Raw genomic sequence first — 15,842 nt, 5'->3', positions numbered from 1 at the left:
GCTACATGTCCCTCCTCATTACTGCAATGTGCCACTTGTTCCATTGCAATGTGAGCTGCTCCTTGTCTCTCCTGCTCCAAAGTGTTTTTATAGGCCTAACAAATTATGATAAAAAATCAATCCCACACCAAGAGGAAAATTTATCAAAGCACTGAGGGGTGCTGGTTCCGAACTAAGCAAATAAAACATCTCTTATACAGTTCCAGGGAGATAGAGCAGAGGACCTAAGCCAAATTGGCAGTGATATTGCACAGATATGAATCCTTAAGCAATAGCTTAAAGGAAACATGTATAAGGTAGAATGAATATTATTGTATTTTTTTAAAAATGAAGACTATCAGAGTTGGTTTTCTTTGAAGAGACATAAGTTAGGAGACTTCAGGAGTCTTCATAAATATATTTTCTTTCTTTTTATGTTGTCATGGTGGTACTGACTAAGGATTACTGAGAAGTTTTACTGTTGGTGTACGTATATGAAAGACATTTTGGATAATGACATATATTTATGTAGCAAGACATTCATTATGCAGGCTAATCATGAAATTCAAATATTAATTATACAATTCATGATGCAATTATACAATGACATTTATTCAATACACATGCATACATATATATACACACATATATATATACACATATGTATATACACATATATATATATATATTTCTGTGTCAAAGAGACATTTTTTAAGTGCCAAAATGAACATTTTGGACAGTAAGTAGTAATTTCTTTTATGGGAACCTAAGTCAGACCCAACCACAATCAGTGATGTTAAAGAATGCTCTGCCTATTTAAAGTTGGCTTTCTGAGAAGAAACAAAAACAGACATTAAAAACATAACTGAGATTCTCTTGCAGCTGAAATATAATTAAATCCACAGCTGCTATTGGTGTCACATCTTCTAAACAAAGTGAAAGACAGATCTATGTTCTGTCATACCACACCACAGTGGAACTGCAAAGAGAACCAAACTTCTTGTGTTTCAGAGGAAAAGCTGAGTCATGTTTGTGTTCACTCAGGAAGGGCTCTGGCTGGGAAAGAGCCGAGGCAAATGCAAGCTGGAGTGGTTTCCTACAGCTGAAAGACTTCTTACAGTGGGTGTAGGGAAGTGAACTTGAGCTGGTGTGAATATAGATGAGCTTTGAGATATTTCCCCTGCTGGCCTGACTGATGGCACTACCAGCATGTCACAGCCTAGCAGAAGAGACTGTCTCCCAGGTGAGGATGCTGCAAGAAACTTGCATTACAGTTGCATAACAATTTCAGATGTTGATGGAGGAAAGGGGCGCAGTGTACACTGGTGGATCACTGAGGTGAGTGCTATCAGCCTTGTGCTCCCTGCAGTTGTGCGTGAACTCTGCCTTGTCCCAGCTGAGCAGGGCTGCGGGAGCTGCTCGGGTGACGTGGGCACAAAGGTGGTAGCATTCCTGGGAGATGTCCTGCTGGTGTGTGGCTCCTCGCTGACTCCCCACACAAGGATCTCCATTTCCCTGGAAATGCACACGGGCATGCAAAGCCATGCTGCCAGCAACATGCCCTCAGCTTTACTGCAGTGCATAAAGGTTTTATGTGCTTTATCCATAAATCTAGCTTTGTTAGTTCTCTCTCAGTTCTCTGTGGGGGAAGACTGCCTAGCAGTCATGCTGCAGAAGACTTGTAGCAGAACAATAAAGTAAAATTTCTGCCTCTTTGAGAAGCTGGTTATTTCAGTATTTTTAAGGTACCAAAACATTTCCCACACAATCTTTTAGTTTAGGAAGTCCAAGCATTTCACCTGTAGATAGAGAAGGTATACTGTAGTATGTCTGTATTGAATACCACATGAAAAAGGGTTTGGATCTGAATCTTGGTTGAAATGACAGAAACTTGAGCTGACATTTCAGTAACTAATTATTAAAACCCTATTCTTTTTGATTTTTTTTAAACTGGATTAAATTTCTGATGGTACTATACTGTGAAACTTGATTGGCAAATTGATAGAGGAATGTGAAGTTTCATAACAGGAACAAAGACTCCATGTTAAAGAAGTTAGAGAATGAGTTAGAAAAAAGACTGTTTCTAGCTCGTAAGACTTTGATTTATTTTGGTGTGATTTATTACCTGGATAAATTTGACGCCTGATATTAAACTCACCTGTTCACCACACTGTAAATACAGACACAAAACTCTTTCTTTTGCTTCCTGTTAGCTGTCAATTGCATTTGGATCGCCATAAAAATTCATAAAAATTCTCAGATCTGTGCTTCAGCTTTGTGATTTGTGGGGCCTTCTCCCAAACAGGAGCACAGCACTTTAACATGTAGGGACATGAAGACAGCACGGATGTGGCAGATGTTGCTGAAGAAGACAAGATGAATGTCTATTGCATTTTCCCACAACACCCTCATCTGTGTGCCCTACACATTGACAAAAAATTTGGTGAATTGTTTCAAATATATTTCTCTTATTAGCACCCTGATAGATAAAAAAAGTAATGCAATATTTGCAAGTACTCAATTTTTTCTTCTTCCATTCCTTTCAGACTTTCAGTTGACAGAAATACGAATCACCTTATGTTTCACAGGAGGAGAACAGATTGTGGAAGGCACCAATTAGCCATATCACTGATTATCCATTCAATACATTTGAATTCTAATTTTCTTAGCTAAAATTCAGCATTTCAGTTGGCATCCTTGTTCTGTTTCGTGTGTTTGTTTACAGCAAGGGTTTTCTGGAGATAAGTGACAAAGGCAAAACCTTATCCTGATTCTTCTAAGGGAAGAGAGGGAAAAGATTGCATATGAACCCTAGGGACTCAAAAAATCAGATGAGAAATACAAAGAACAAAAATGTCATTTTACTTTGCAATCCTATGATTCTTTGAGACCTGACTCGTGGCTGTGCTATGGATTTGGCAATGATGTGATTGATTGTTCATTTCTTCCTCCCTATTCTCCATTCTGTGCTTCTCAGAAGTGTTTCCAGGAAAAAGCTTCTACTTTTCCACTTTTGCTTTGTCAGATCAGCTTTCCTACCCCGTTTTGGTGGCCACAGTGGCCCCACATTACTGTGTTCATCCTCACGGTGCTGCTGGTAGGAGGAGGATCACAGCTACTGCAAGTAGAGCAGAGGCAGTGTGGGTCTGAGTACTCCACCCCCAGGCCAAGGGCTCCAGGGTGGGCTGGAGTAGTGGTCCTCTGACAGCAAAGTATCTGAGTTCTCCTCTTGCTTGTAGTTGGCCTGAGCTCAGCTCACAAGTCCCATCTGCACCTGTGGCAAGAGACATTTCTGTCTCACTCCAGATGTTCTTGTCCACCTGATAAAGGTCACAGGATATGTTTGCACGGGCAAACAGGACAGGCAGAGGCTTCAGAGACACAGGGCCATGCACTGCATGGGAATAAGTGTGCCCTTGAGTGCACTTCAATGCATTTGGGTGCACATAAAGTTCATCCCTATGAGTACCAGCTGGGCTGCCCTAGAACATGCCCTGAAGGTACTTCTGCAGGCAAGTCAGATGGATAGGAGGTGGATATGGCCTGGAGCCATGTCTCTGTCTCTGTGATAACCCTGTACCTCAGTGGAGTTGAACTCCAGAGACCAAGGGCTAGACTGATATTTAGGCTGGTGTCTGGCTAACCTGACCTGGCATATTCCTGAGATCATCAGAACCCCCTGCACAAGGTCTGCTTAGCTTGAGAGGCACTTGGTGCCCTTTGGCGTCGATGATGACAAAAGTAAAGGCTATAATGCACCTACATTTTTGCTGTTAGCATGCATACAATCCTTCCTCCTAAATGTCTCTGAGCTGCTAATACCTGCTTACTGAGTGCATTCACAGCTCCAAGTGTCTCTACCTTGCCATGCAATCTGAGACCACATCTTCTGCATTGCACCTCTTCCCAAAAAAACCCCAAACAAACAAAACCAAACCCCCCCAAACCTCACGTAGAGGTGCTAGAAATTTAAATCCTGATTCCTCTGGGTCTAAACCCAGTTCTCTTGTAAAAAGTGCACATTTCAGTAGAGTAGAGGATATTCTGCAGTGGGACTTAGCTCTCCCGGTTTCTATAAAGTACTTAATAGTTCACTAGATGAGTTCACTGGACTGTTCATCTCAGATTGGTGCTTTCTGGGCATGATCTCACACCAGGATGAGACAGTATGGTTTCTTCCTCTCTGGCCAAAGAAGCATTTAAAAATTCTGTGCAAAGCAGTGCCATTGATACTGAGAGCCTGTGTGGCTTTCTCGTTTAGGAGACAGAAGACCTGAAGTTAAATCCCTGCTCCAAGTCAGGCAGAAGAGAAGGTATCCAAACCTGAATCTTCCACCTCCAGGGTGAGTTCTCTTGCCACTGGGCTACTGGGCGTTGTCTCTGCCACTACATCATCCTCCTCCTCTTTCCGTGTACAGTCACTGACCTGGTTTACTTGCCTCTGATTGGAAGAAGGAATCTGTTTGCAGCCTGGACTCAGGCATTAGAGCTTTAGGAGAAGTCTAACTTACTACTCATCCCTCTCCTGGCATTTCCTAGGTCATGTTCAGCATCTTTGCACCCATGCTGCACAAGCATCTCAATCTCCTTATGGGGCAAACAAAGAACTTGTAAAAGACACTGGGTGCCTCCATGCCAAAGGGTGAGAATGAAACCTAGATATTACATATTTATCCCTCAGCGTTTTGCCTAAGCCACAAAGCATGTGTCTGAAAGTGGAGAAAACTTCTAGAAGTTATCACAGATCCCATCTGAAACAGGACCATCTGGCTCTCTTCTCTCTCTGGAGATCCATCTCTATCTTTGATGCTTTCCAGCGCTCATCTAAGCAGATCCCCATGCTTGGATTTTTCTTTTGTAAGCCTTTGGGCAGGGTTTGTGTCTTCCTTTTTGTTCCATATTTGTATCACCATTATTACTATTGACATAACCTGATTTCAACAGGACCTGATGGACTCTTCTGGTTATGTTGAAGTTCTTGCAGGATAGGGCCGTGGATAATAAGTGTATATGGCCACTTACTCACTTGAAGTTGGCTGATTACCACGTCCATCCTGTAATCTCTTGGTTGTCCCACATACCTTTATTTGGCAGAAGCAGAGCTATTGTTAGCCAGTCAATATTGCTCCACACAATATCATAAACACAAGATTTCTCATGAAACTTCAGCATTTCTGTTTCAGAAGGCAAACCTGAATCAACCCTCACAAACGAAAGGGCTACATTTCAACCTGAAGATTTCTGGTGTGGCAAAGAAACCTAATGAGATGGGAGATAGGCTATTTAGGGTAGGGCGTCTCACTGTCTCTTAGGGAGGGGAGGATTGATGTCCCAGCGCCAAAAGCAATGATTTATTGAGTGAGCCATGGCTGCAGGGGCTATGAATGATGTGCATCCTCCATGGATTCATCAGATGTCTTTAAGTACTGTTTGTGAAAGACATCTCAGGCAAAAGGAACTTGGTATTAAGGACACCTAACTTCTGGTGGTATGTAGAGCAGGGGAGAGAGAAAACTCCCCATGGCTTCCTCCTTAACATCTGTCATGATCAGGAGAGCCTTAATGCAGTGTTCTGGAGGGTCACCTTGTATTCCAAATACCAACTAAAATCAGAGGGGAAAGATTGATTTGAGTCGATTTTCTCTTCTAGGGAGTGACAGATGATGAGTACCGATACGCAAAATCTGTTTATTTTTTTGTGCAATAACTGAAATTCAAAACACACTGGTTGTCTGGAGACCAAAAGGCAGAACTGTTTGCCACAGGAAAGCCCATAGGATTGATGATGAAAAATTTAAAGCAGATTTTGCAACTGGTAGTGAGACACAGTTACAAGTTTTCTCACAAGCTTGAAATTGGCATGATGATTTTAATTTTTAAGGTCAGTTACCAAAATGCAATGCCGGCTACTAAGCTTTCTGTCAAAACTAACTGGCACTTGGAAAGGAAAAAAAAAAAAGCTAAAAATATTTATCTTTTATTTTCTGCAATGCTAAAGGCAGAAATATCAGTTATCCTTTTTCAGTGATGTTTTGGGAATGTCAGTCCGCTGCCTATACTGGCAGATGGTGTAGGTGGAAAGAGGGGCGTTGGTGTTTGGCTCTGCATGTGCCGTAGGTACTGACAAATATAAAGTGTGTGGAAGCGTGTGGAGACAGTGAACAAGAGCCAGTGTCTCTTGACTCAAAAACAGAGTCGGCAAGAAAAAAAGTCAGAATTCTTGGAATTCATTTGCATTGTATCGGCCAGCAAAACAGATAAGATTTGGGCTATGCATGACAAATGGCACTTTTTGATATGCATGTTAACACCATGTCGTTCTAAGTCGTTCTGAATCGCATACTATTCATTGACAAGGGTTTTAGCTACAGAAAGAGCAGGAAGTGTCCCAGTCGCGCCGTTTTCCCCGCTGAAGGCCCTCAGGGGAGAAGCCACGCCGCGCCCGCCGCCGCGGGTGGGGCAGCCCGGGCCGAGCGAGGCCGGGCCGCCCGGGGGAGGCAGGGGCGGGGCAGGGCGGGACAAGGACAGGGACAGGCACAGGGACAAAGCGCCCCGGGGCCGGGCTGTTCCCGGGGCGGAGGAGGGCGCGGGAGGGCGCGGGCGGTGCCTCCGCGCCGGGCGGGCCCCGCCGGCCCCGGCCCCCGGCAGCAGCGCCGGCTCCGCCCGGCCTGGCCCGGCCCCGGCTCGGAGCGCCTCGCTTGGGAGCGTTCAGGGCTGCGGGGAAACAGTTCTGTGTTGAACATTAAAAACAAGCCAGCCGGCTAACTGCGTTCGAGCTGCTTAGCTGAGTGCTTCTGAAGAGTGGCTAATTGCTCGCGTGTTCAGGGTTCCTGAAACTCCGGAAGAGCTGGGAATCCAGAATCATTTCTGGTAGATAGAATAGGGCCTATTCCAAATCGTGGACAAAAGAACGACGAGCTCATTGGGGCTAAATTAACGAAAAATAAGGGAGAAAAATGCAACTAATGCTAGTCATCATTACTGTTTGGGAAATAAATCGACACTGGAAATCTTACTTGCCACCTTTCTTATGAAATGGGAAATTAGTTTGATAAGCGTGATGGAAGTGACCAAATGTGATCTAACATCATGTGAGACAGCAGTTAAGAGTGCCAAGCAATATGAAATTAACATGGCACAAGTTCGGCTGATTGAAAGCTGGCCAGCTGACTGGCATTGGAGTGCAAATGTAGAATCATCACATCATGGAATCATTTGGGTTGGAAGGTACCTCAGTGCTTCATGTAGTCCAGCCTCTTCCTCAAAGCAGTATTAGTGTCTGCAGATCAAGGAGCTTGGGGTCTTGTTCAGCTGACTTCGCAATGACTGCACAGGTGCAAACTTGCACAATCTATTATTTAGTGTGAAAGTTCCTCTTCCTTAAACAGATTTGTTATACCAAAGTTGTTTTTTTTTTTTTTTTTTTTTTGAGAAATTGTTGTGATGACACACAGAACTAGTGCAAATGGAATTTTCAGAGGATGTTAATGGTGAACAAACTAACAAATGTCAAAGCAGGAGTATTCTAATTCAAGTGACCTTTGATTGCTTGTTTTAACATGGTTGAATATACAGTCATTGGAGAGAGAACAAAAATCTTAGGTCATGCAGATGGCATGGACAACTCTGGGGTGGGGAATAGTGATGTTCAGAGGGACATGGTAAACAGGGTGAATAACTGTCTGAGCATGAGTTGGTGGTGTGGGTCACCAAAAAACAAACTTCTGTGACAGTTGAACTTAAAAATATGAGGAAATTGATTAGAGAAGTTTATAAAATCTATGTCTGTGCTAATCAGTAAGGAGGGCCAGGTTCAGCTCTCTGTCTTTCTAGACAATTGAAATAGCACAACTTGCCTCCATACAGCTGGATTCCCTTGCACAAAATGGCCTCACCCATACTTGAACAACTTGTGCCAACATACCCCTCAAACCATGCGAAGGCATTGGCTGACAGAGGGCTGGTTCACATATTCCCAAAATGTGCTGTGGAACTAACCATGACATAGTGTGAACAAATGTGTGCCCATACTTGTGTCCAGCTTAAGTTTTCTCATGCAGACACTGCCGTTAGTCTCGTGCTTAGCAGTGGTTTAACAAGTGCTAGTGTCCAGTGTTCAGTCTGGATATTCACAGGACAGGAAGAATGCTGCTCCATTAGCAAGGGTGGAAATTCCTGAGAAATGTCAAATGTACCTCATAATGGTCATATTTGCCTGGGAGAAGATAAAGGAGTGATCTGGCTATAGTCTGTGAACAGTGCAGATAGGTGGGAGACTCTGATGGCCAGAAGCTGAATTAAAACAAGCATTGACAGGAACAAACATCTCAGTTTCATAGCTCTACTCTTACAAGTAGGTGTATTCCTTGTAGATGTTCTGTAGCTTAAGATGGGATTCATGCAAATCTGTGGACTATGCTATGTAGGGGAGCAGGATAGATGATCCCAACAGATACATAAGCTTTGAATCTTTGAATTAATTAACAAGATTTTGAGATATGAATGAAAGTTTGGCACTTGAATTCTGTTGTTTTGCCAAACAGGGGGACTGATGGAGCTTGAAGGCTTCACCATTCATTACTACCTTATATGACTGTATACCATCTGGGGTGGTTCCCAGCACAGAATAGAAAGATTTAGTTAACACTTCTTCCTTTTGTATGCTCCTTCTAATAATTTACCATTCTCATCTCACAATATGTTACAGAGACACTGTAGAATCTATTCACTATAGAAGATTTTTCTTCTTCACAACATACTACTTTTTTGTCGTTGTGCTTTTATTTCTCTATTAGTCCTTATCTTCTAGTTGGTAATAATTATTATCAGCTTCCTCTTCCTTCTGTAGCAGTTAATGTGATACTGCCCTCATATTTCCTCCCTAAGAAGGAAAGAATGGGTGCTCTTAGCACTTTGAAACTGTGGCTTATTGAACATCTACTTCTCAAGAATTTCATAGAATCATTTACACATTTGTCCTTTTGTATCACAAGCTGAATAGATTACTGGTTTGGACTTCACAGTCTTTAAATGCAACTCCTGGGATATAATCCCTTGTGCCAAAAATACAGTTTTGTCATCAAACTCTCTTCAATCCAGTTCTAGTATAGATTTATTTAATTTTCAAATTAGGAAATTGCCTGTACTTCTGTATTTGTTTAATGGCAACAGAAGACATCCAGCCTACTTCATTCAGCTAGAAGATGTGAGAGAGAATGTGTTTTTTCTACTCTGGCACCACAGATAGCTCATTATGAATCTAATAATCTGATTTGATTTGATAGTCTGCAAAATAGACCACCTCTTCATTTATCTTGAACTTCATAAGTGACAGTATTAATTCATAGCCTTTCAAAATAATTTTCTCCCCTAGTTCCAGCAACTTGGAGAGTAGTTGTAGGAGGGCACACCTTTAACAGGACTGCAAAGAGATCATCGTGGTTGCAGAGAGAATGCAGTGGGGCTGGGCTGAGCACACAAACTGAATGGGCAGATCTTTGCCAAGCTTTTCAGTTGTGATTGTGAGCTGCACACGTGCAGTAATGCACCTTACATGACGTGCAAGGCCATCTCTCCTATTCCCTGTGTCCGTGCAGATCCTGGCAATTTGCTTTAACATACTTACCATGCTGGGTTCTGTAACACATTGCTTGTAGTTGTGTAACTCCAGTCCCTCATCTGTTATCCAGCTCTTGGTGCTGATGATTAGGCAATTATGTTTTTATTATTTTCGTGTTCTTTGGGCTCATGACTAATTTTGTTCTCAACATCTTGATTTTGATGACTGTTCTTTGAGTCTCCCTTTTCACTCTCTTTTATCAGTTTTTCAGCCTTCCTATCTTATACAGTGCACTTTTCTCGTAAAAGTAAGTTTTTCTGCAGGTGTAGAGGCCAGCTGAATGCTCCACCTCTTCTCTCTCTCTGTTCCACAGTTTCAAGCCCACTTATTATTTACCTCTGTAGAAACTGGGAAACTGTTTATCATCTCTTTTCCTGTGAGCATTATATGTCAAGAATTTCCGAAAATACAACCTTCCCTGCTTTATCCATCTTTTGTAAAACCACCTGAACTGACAGCAGGTCAGTCCTTTTATGTGGCAATGACAATTGCTAGTAATTACTGCTTGCAAGTGTAAACAATCATGCCCATGTGCTGAAGGGACCAAACTAATGTCAGCCAATTATAAGCAATGAGAAGAAAATCATAGTTGCTGGGCTGGTGTGAATGCTGGCAGCCAGGTAAACACAACACTTCACCTGGAAGAACTGAGCTGACTAACTCTCCCTTTGCTCATGTTACCTGGCCTCTTTTGAATGCTTTCAGGTCTTCAAAGGGAGTCACAATCCACAATTTGAGAAACAGTGCTGGAGTATGATGAGCTTCATGGGAGACTTGTCATTAGTAGGAGAAAACATATCAAAGAGGTGGCTCAGTACTTGTTAAGGAAATGATATTTCTGAAATCCCTCTGGATCATGAATCATCAAAGGACAATTTGAAATAGACCCACTTGTCTCTTCACACACAACTGACAATAATGTCCCATATATGCTGATAGAGCTCTCTTTTATCCTGGAAAGATATTAAAAGCCATCTGCACTGCATTAATGAAGTGCCAATCTTACTCCTATTAAAGACAATGGCAGCTCTTCTGTTAGGTGGAAGTTTGCAGTGGTTTATAATTTTTAAAGCATTAGGATCACGCAGTGGAAGGTATGCTTTATAGCTTAAACTTTCTGCATGGGAAGCACATGAAACAGAGCAGAAGGCTTTCCTTAGCTTTGTTGGATAAAAGAAGCTTGGAGGAAACTCTAGGCCAGTGTACACTTCTGTTGGCACTGACAATTTTTGAGGATGGCATAATTAAAAGAGGAATCCTAGAGTGGAAGTGCACATGACCATTTCTCATCAAAGCTTTTCAGATGGGTCCCACACTGCTGAAATCAATGGGACATTCACAGGACAGGATGGAGCTTTAGCGGTTTGTTGGCTGCAGTTCTCCATTGACATTTTTCTGGGGCTGCCTGAGGTCAGTGCACTAACTAAGGATAAAGAGCAGCAAACTTCAGCTATCTAAGTAGTAAACTCAGCTACATTTCACTGCAAAAGTTTTTAATACTGAAAATTTAGAGGAATTGTGCATGGATTGTAAGTAAAGTTTTTGCTCAACAAATTAATTCCCTGAACTGTTGCTAGGTGTGGTTTCAAAACAGTTCTAATTCTACCAATATATTCTGTTAAATAACAATAAAACATGACTCTTCAAGGAAATAAAAATGTGTTTCAACAGTATCCTTTCTACTGGCATAGCTTTGTTGATTTGCTATGTTTTGTAGTAGTACTTTACATAGATACAAGAAAAATATTCTATTTAATAAAAATACTGTCTTCTATCAAGAATGATATTTAATACAAATCACATCCAAGCTCTCCACCACACACTGTCAATTCTTAGTGATTTAATAAAACGGCCATCATCTGCTCTGTGCAAGTTTACAAGTTGCAGCCTGTATGCAGATGCAGTATATAAGTTATTGCATTGAACTGATGAGGCCAATTACAATTTAGAATTGCAAATCATCTGTAGACAATCAGAATCCTAAATTATACATTGTCATTAATTTAACTGTGCAAATCTAGAAATTTTACACTACTAAACCAGAGAAAAAACTGTAATATATGGCCCATACATTGAGTCCATAAAGGGACTTTATAAATGATTTTGTTATTTTAAGCCAACAGAAACCAGGTAAAAAGAATATCTTAGTGTACGTTATAGGAAAATTTTTAGGCAGATAATTCTGTTGTTAGTAATAGATGTAGCCTTTTAAAATATTAGCAAAATGCAAAGGTTGTGGCTTTATTTTCAGTAGTTTATTTTTATTCAATAAACAACATATATTTGCTACCAGAAAGTTTTTATTTAGTCTAATAAATTAATTAATTAGTCTTAGGGATGTGTGTGGATGTAGATCTAAGAACATTTTGGAGCAGATCATTCTGCACAGTGATACCAACCACTGTGCTTTTTCTGGATCACAGTTTCATAATTTGAGGTCATTAAGGAACACAGCATGAGACATAATCAAATCAAGGCCTTTCCTAAACCTGGAACACCATAAATCAAGACAGTACTATTTTAAAAATAAACTCAGATTTTGCTTGCAGCATGGTAGGCAGCTCCCACATTTCCAGGGAAGAGGAAGGGATTAATATTCTCTCTCTGCAGGTGGGAAGGCAAGTTACCACCCTCTGCTTTACACCTGCCTATGCAATTCAGGGTGGAAGGAGGGGAGGATATTCTGATGGATGAAATAAAGAAGAGAAGAATCAGGGCTGGAATTCCGCTGCTGTGTTGAGGGATTATGGCTGAAGTCTAGGACAGAAATGACCTAAGGGGATAGCCCCAGGTTATGATTAGAGTTGTTAAGGCATGAAGAGTGGGCTGAGTCAGTTTTTTTTTTCCTAGTAGCAACTGGATGAATTTTAACATGAATTTATCTTTGGGGTTGTGGATTTTATCTGAATAATTTAGCAGGTGTGCCCCCACTCCTGTGAATTGCTTTAAATAATTTTTTTTTCTTACACAATAAATTTGTTCCAAACCAGTTTCTAAAAATCTGTCTCTTACTTTTGATTCCTAGAGGTTGTGGGGCATGTTGCTGTGTGTTCTGCTTTGGATTATTTGTGTACATTTTGTACACAAACTGAAATAAATTCTGATTTTATTATTCCTTGCACAGCTTAGCTGTGAAAAATTATGGTATGCTTAGGACATCTCAGGGAAATTTTTCATTTTGGATGCCATACTGATTTCTTGAACAATGAGAACAGGCATCCTCTGTGGCAATCTCCACAGAGGAGCTCTTCCCCTGTTATCTAGTTTTTCCTGTCTTGAGAGTTTCACAATGAGCACTTAGTGTGAACAGAAGTGATGTAATCAGGTAAACTGGGCTGCACCAGGTGTGGAATTATGGGATGTTGATGGTGTGTTTGCATGGGCAGTGTTTGAGCCGCTCATCACTCCTTTTTCTTGCAGTGGCCTGGGCTGCAGAGTGCACAGAGGCTGAGGAGAAGCAAATGTGTGCAAATGGCAGCCAGAGATCTGAACGGACATTGCCAGCCCAATGCCTCAAAAGCCACGTGAAAGTTCCTTGGTTCTGTACTTTTTTGTGGGTTGCACATTTCTCTTTTCCCTTGAGAGCGCCAGCCTGGCTTTTTGTTCCTCCCCAGTGCTATAGGAGGAGGAAAGCACAGCTCCTCCCGTGACAACTGATCTACAGGCAGCCCATAAGGAGGATGGGCACTCCCTGAGGAGATTTTGGACACTAGTTCAACTTGGCTGTTTCACTCTTGCTCTTCTGGTAGTGTGGTATTGATATGACTCGAAATTGCTTTCCACTAGTCCCATGCTCCCATGCCTAGTTTCCCCAGAGTATTAGGCTGGGGCCATTAATTTTGTGTTGGTAATGAAAAGCATGAGTAAAACCCTTTAAAATAGAGTCCTCTTTTTTTGTCATGAAAATATTTAAAACAGGTTTATGCCATGCCAGCTGATTGTAATGCGTTACATCCCTCTGAGGTTTGGTTCATATTTCACTATTGCTGTCTGGAGTTCCTTGTGATTTTACTACTCTGTGAGGACAGCAGCATCCTAGTGCCACAGAGATGTGCTTTGAACACAGAGTGACAGCCTGCAAGCCCCAGGTTAGGTAGATAAATAACTTCTGTATGGTCATAGCCTACGAAGTCCCCTTGATTTAATGCCTGTTTTGGGAGCCCTAGAGGTGTGGGACTCCTCAGCTTCCTTTTTTGCTTTTCAGAGACAAATACCAAGTGCATACTGCATCTAGTAGAGCAACATGAAGCAACTAAAGAAGCATTCAATAACAAACACATTCCGATGTGTAGATCTGATGGTAAATCATATTAGCTAACTTGCTTTGAATAGATTTGACTTGCTTGTAGGGGGCCATCAACTCAGACACTGTTTTTCTGCTTATTGAACTTCTTTTTCCAATTTTCATCCTGAGTGCATTCATAGCCATGCCCTGGGGTGGTTGCACAAACGATGTTTTAGACATGTAAATCTGACTAATAACACATCCACCCATGGCTGGCAACCAAGCACAGCACAACTCCTGACACCAAGGGATGATCTAATCCCTGGAGGTATCTCTGGCCTGAAGGAAAGCAGGGAGGGAAGAAAAGGGTGGCTTCTCCAGTGGGTGGCACTTAGGACTTGCTCATTTAGCAAAGCACTTTGAGAAGTGTGGGTCTTTCCATAGCCATGTCTGGTTTGTGAAACACCTCCTGTACCATGCCTGCCTGCAGTGCTAACAAGCGGTGAGTTGACTCCTCAGTCTTGCATTGCACTGTCTGGATTTCCAGAGACCTCTCCATTTTGCATAAATCCATTCAGGTTTATAGATGGGCCAGTTAAGAAGCTGAAATTTTATCTTTCCCCAAAATGAGTTTTTCCTGAACAGGAGTAACCATCTGAAAGGGGAACCAGTAATTTGCTCCAGCAGACACCACTGTAGGAACTGTTCTCAGCATCACCAATGCTGTGGCAAAGTGATGTCTGTGAAAGCAAAACTTTGCCAAGAGGTGACCAAGCATACTATATGTGCAAATCAGGAATATCTTCGTGAAAGTCAGTAGAGTTTAAAATCTCAGGCCTCTATTAGGTTGCGTCAGCCTGTCCACTCCCTCAGATCAGCATCCAAACTAAAATATAAGAAATGTAATTTCTGGTTCAGTTTCTGGTGTTGGTTTTCAGATATGACTAATATTAATCTAGAAAGATGGAAGAATCTGGAAGAGAGGACACACAAGAATACCAGCCTTATGGAAAAAGTCCTTCATTGTCTCCATCATCGATGGAGATAATGTCTTGTGACATGAGGTTGGTGTGCCAGGCTCTTGCCTTCATTAAGCATCATAACTGAAGTTGCACTGCAGTGAACAAAATAATACAACTTTATTTGTTCAAGGATTGAATCTGTGGTATCACATATTACCTCCTAGGAAACTGCATAGCTCTGGGAACTTGACCATAAGTACAATAAGCTTTACTTCCCTAGCCATTTTTCTCCTTTTCTTGGTTTTCCTTTCATGCACATTTTTTTCTTGCGTTTATCCTCTGAGTAGCAGGCAGTGATGCTGGGTGGGAAGCTGGCCCCAGGGATTTGGGATGGGACAGCTTCTGTGCAGCCTTTCCCTCCCTCCAGGACTGCTGCTGGCATTCCCTTCAGTGCCAATCCCAGCCTGCTGGCTGGGGTTTGGCGGGGAGAGGCTTCTGCTGCACCCTGTTCCTGGCAGGTATGCTCTCCTTTAGGGCACTGCCTATGGCTGTGCTAACAAACCCCCGTTTCCTGTCAGCAGGCAACACCAGCCTCCAGTTTGCCTCCCTCCTCTGCAGTAATGCAGAGAAGAAAAAGGCTCCCTGGTTTATTTGACTCTCTTGTGTCCTTTGTAGATGCTGTGACACTTAGCCAGACCTCATTTACATGTAACTCACTGCACTTGTCCCTTTAAATTATAAAGGCACACAACTGTCTGTAAAACGGCTTAACAGGTACTTACAGCATATAATTAGCATTGCATAGGCTCCTCATCTAGGCTAGTACAAACAAGCACAGCCTTCTGGATACTGACAGCAGGCACAGGCTGTCTGAAGAAGAAACCATCTGTATGTCAGAGGTGAAGTGGACAGGAGCAAGCCCTTGGTTGCTGCCATGGGGCTAGCACAGAGCCCCCACATATGTGAATGCCCATGAGAACCCCCCTTTTCCTTGCAGACATGCTCCTAGACAGAGCCTCAGGGCTTTTACACTGGCCCAGGGTTTCCAGCCAGTGGG

This window comes from Motacilla alba, chromosome 4, assembly GCF_015832195.1.
Source record: "Motacilla alba alba isolate MOTALB_02 chromosome 4, Motacilla_alba_V1.0_pri, whole genome shotgun sequence".
NCBI lineage: Eukaryota > Metazoa > Chordata > Aves > Passeriformes > Motacillidae > Motacilla > Motacilla alba.
The sequence above is the reverse complement of the archived record's forward strand: the minus strand, read 5'-3'. Positions refer to the sequence as shown.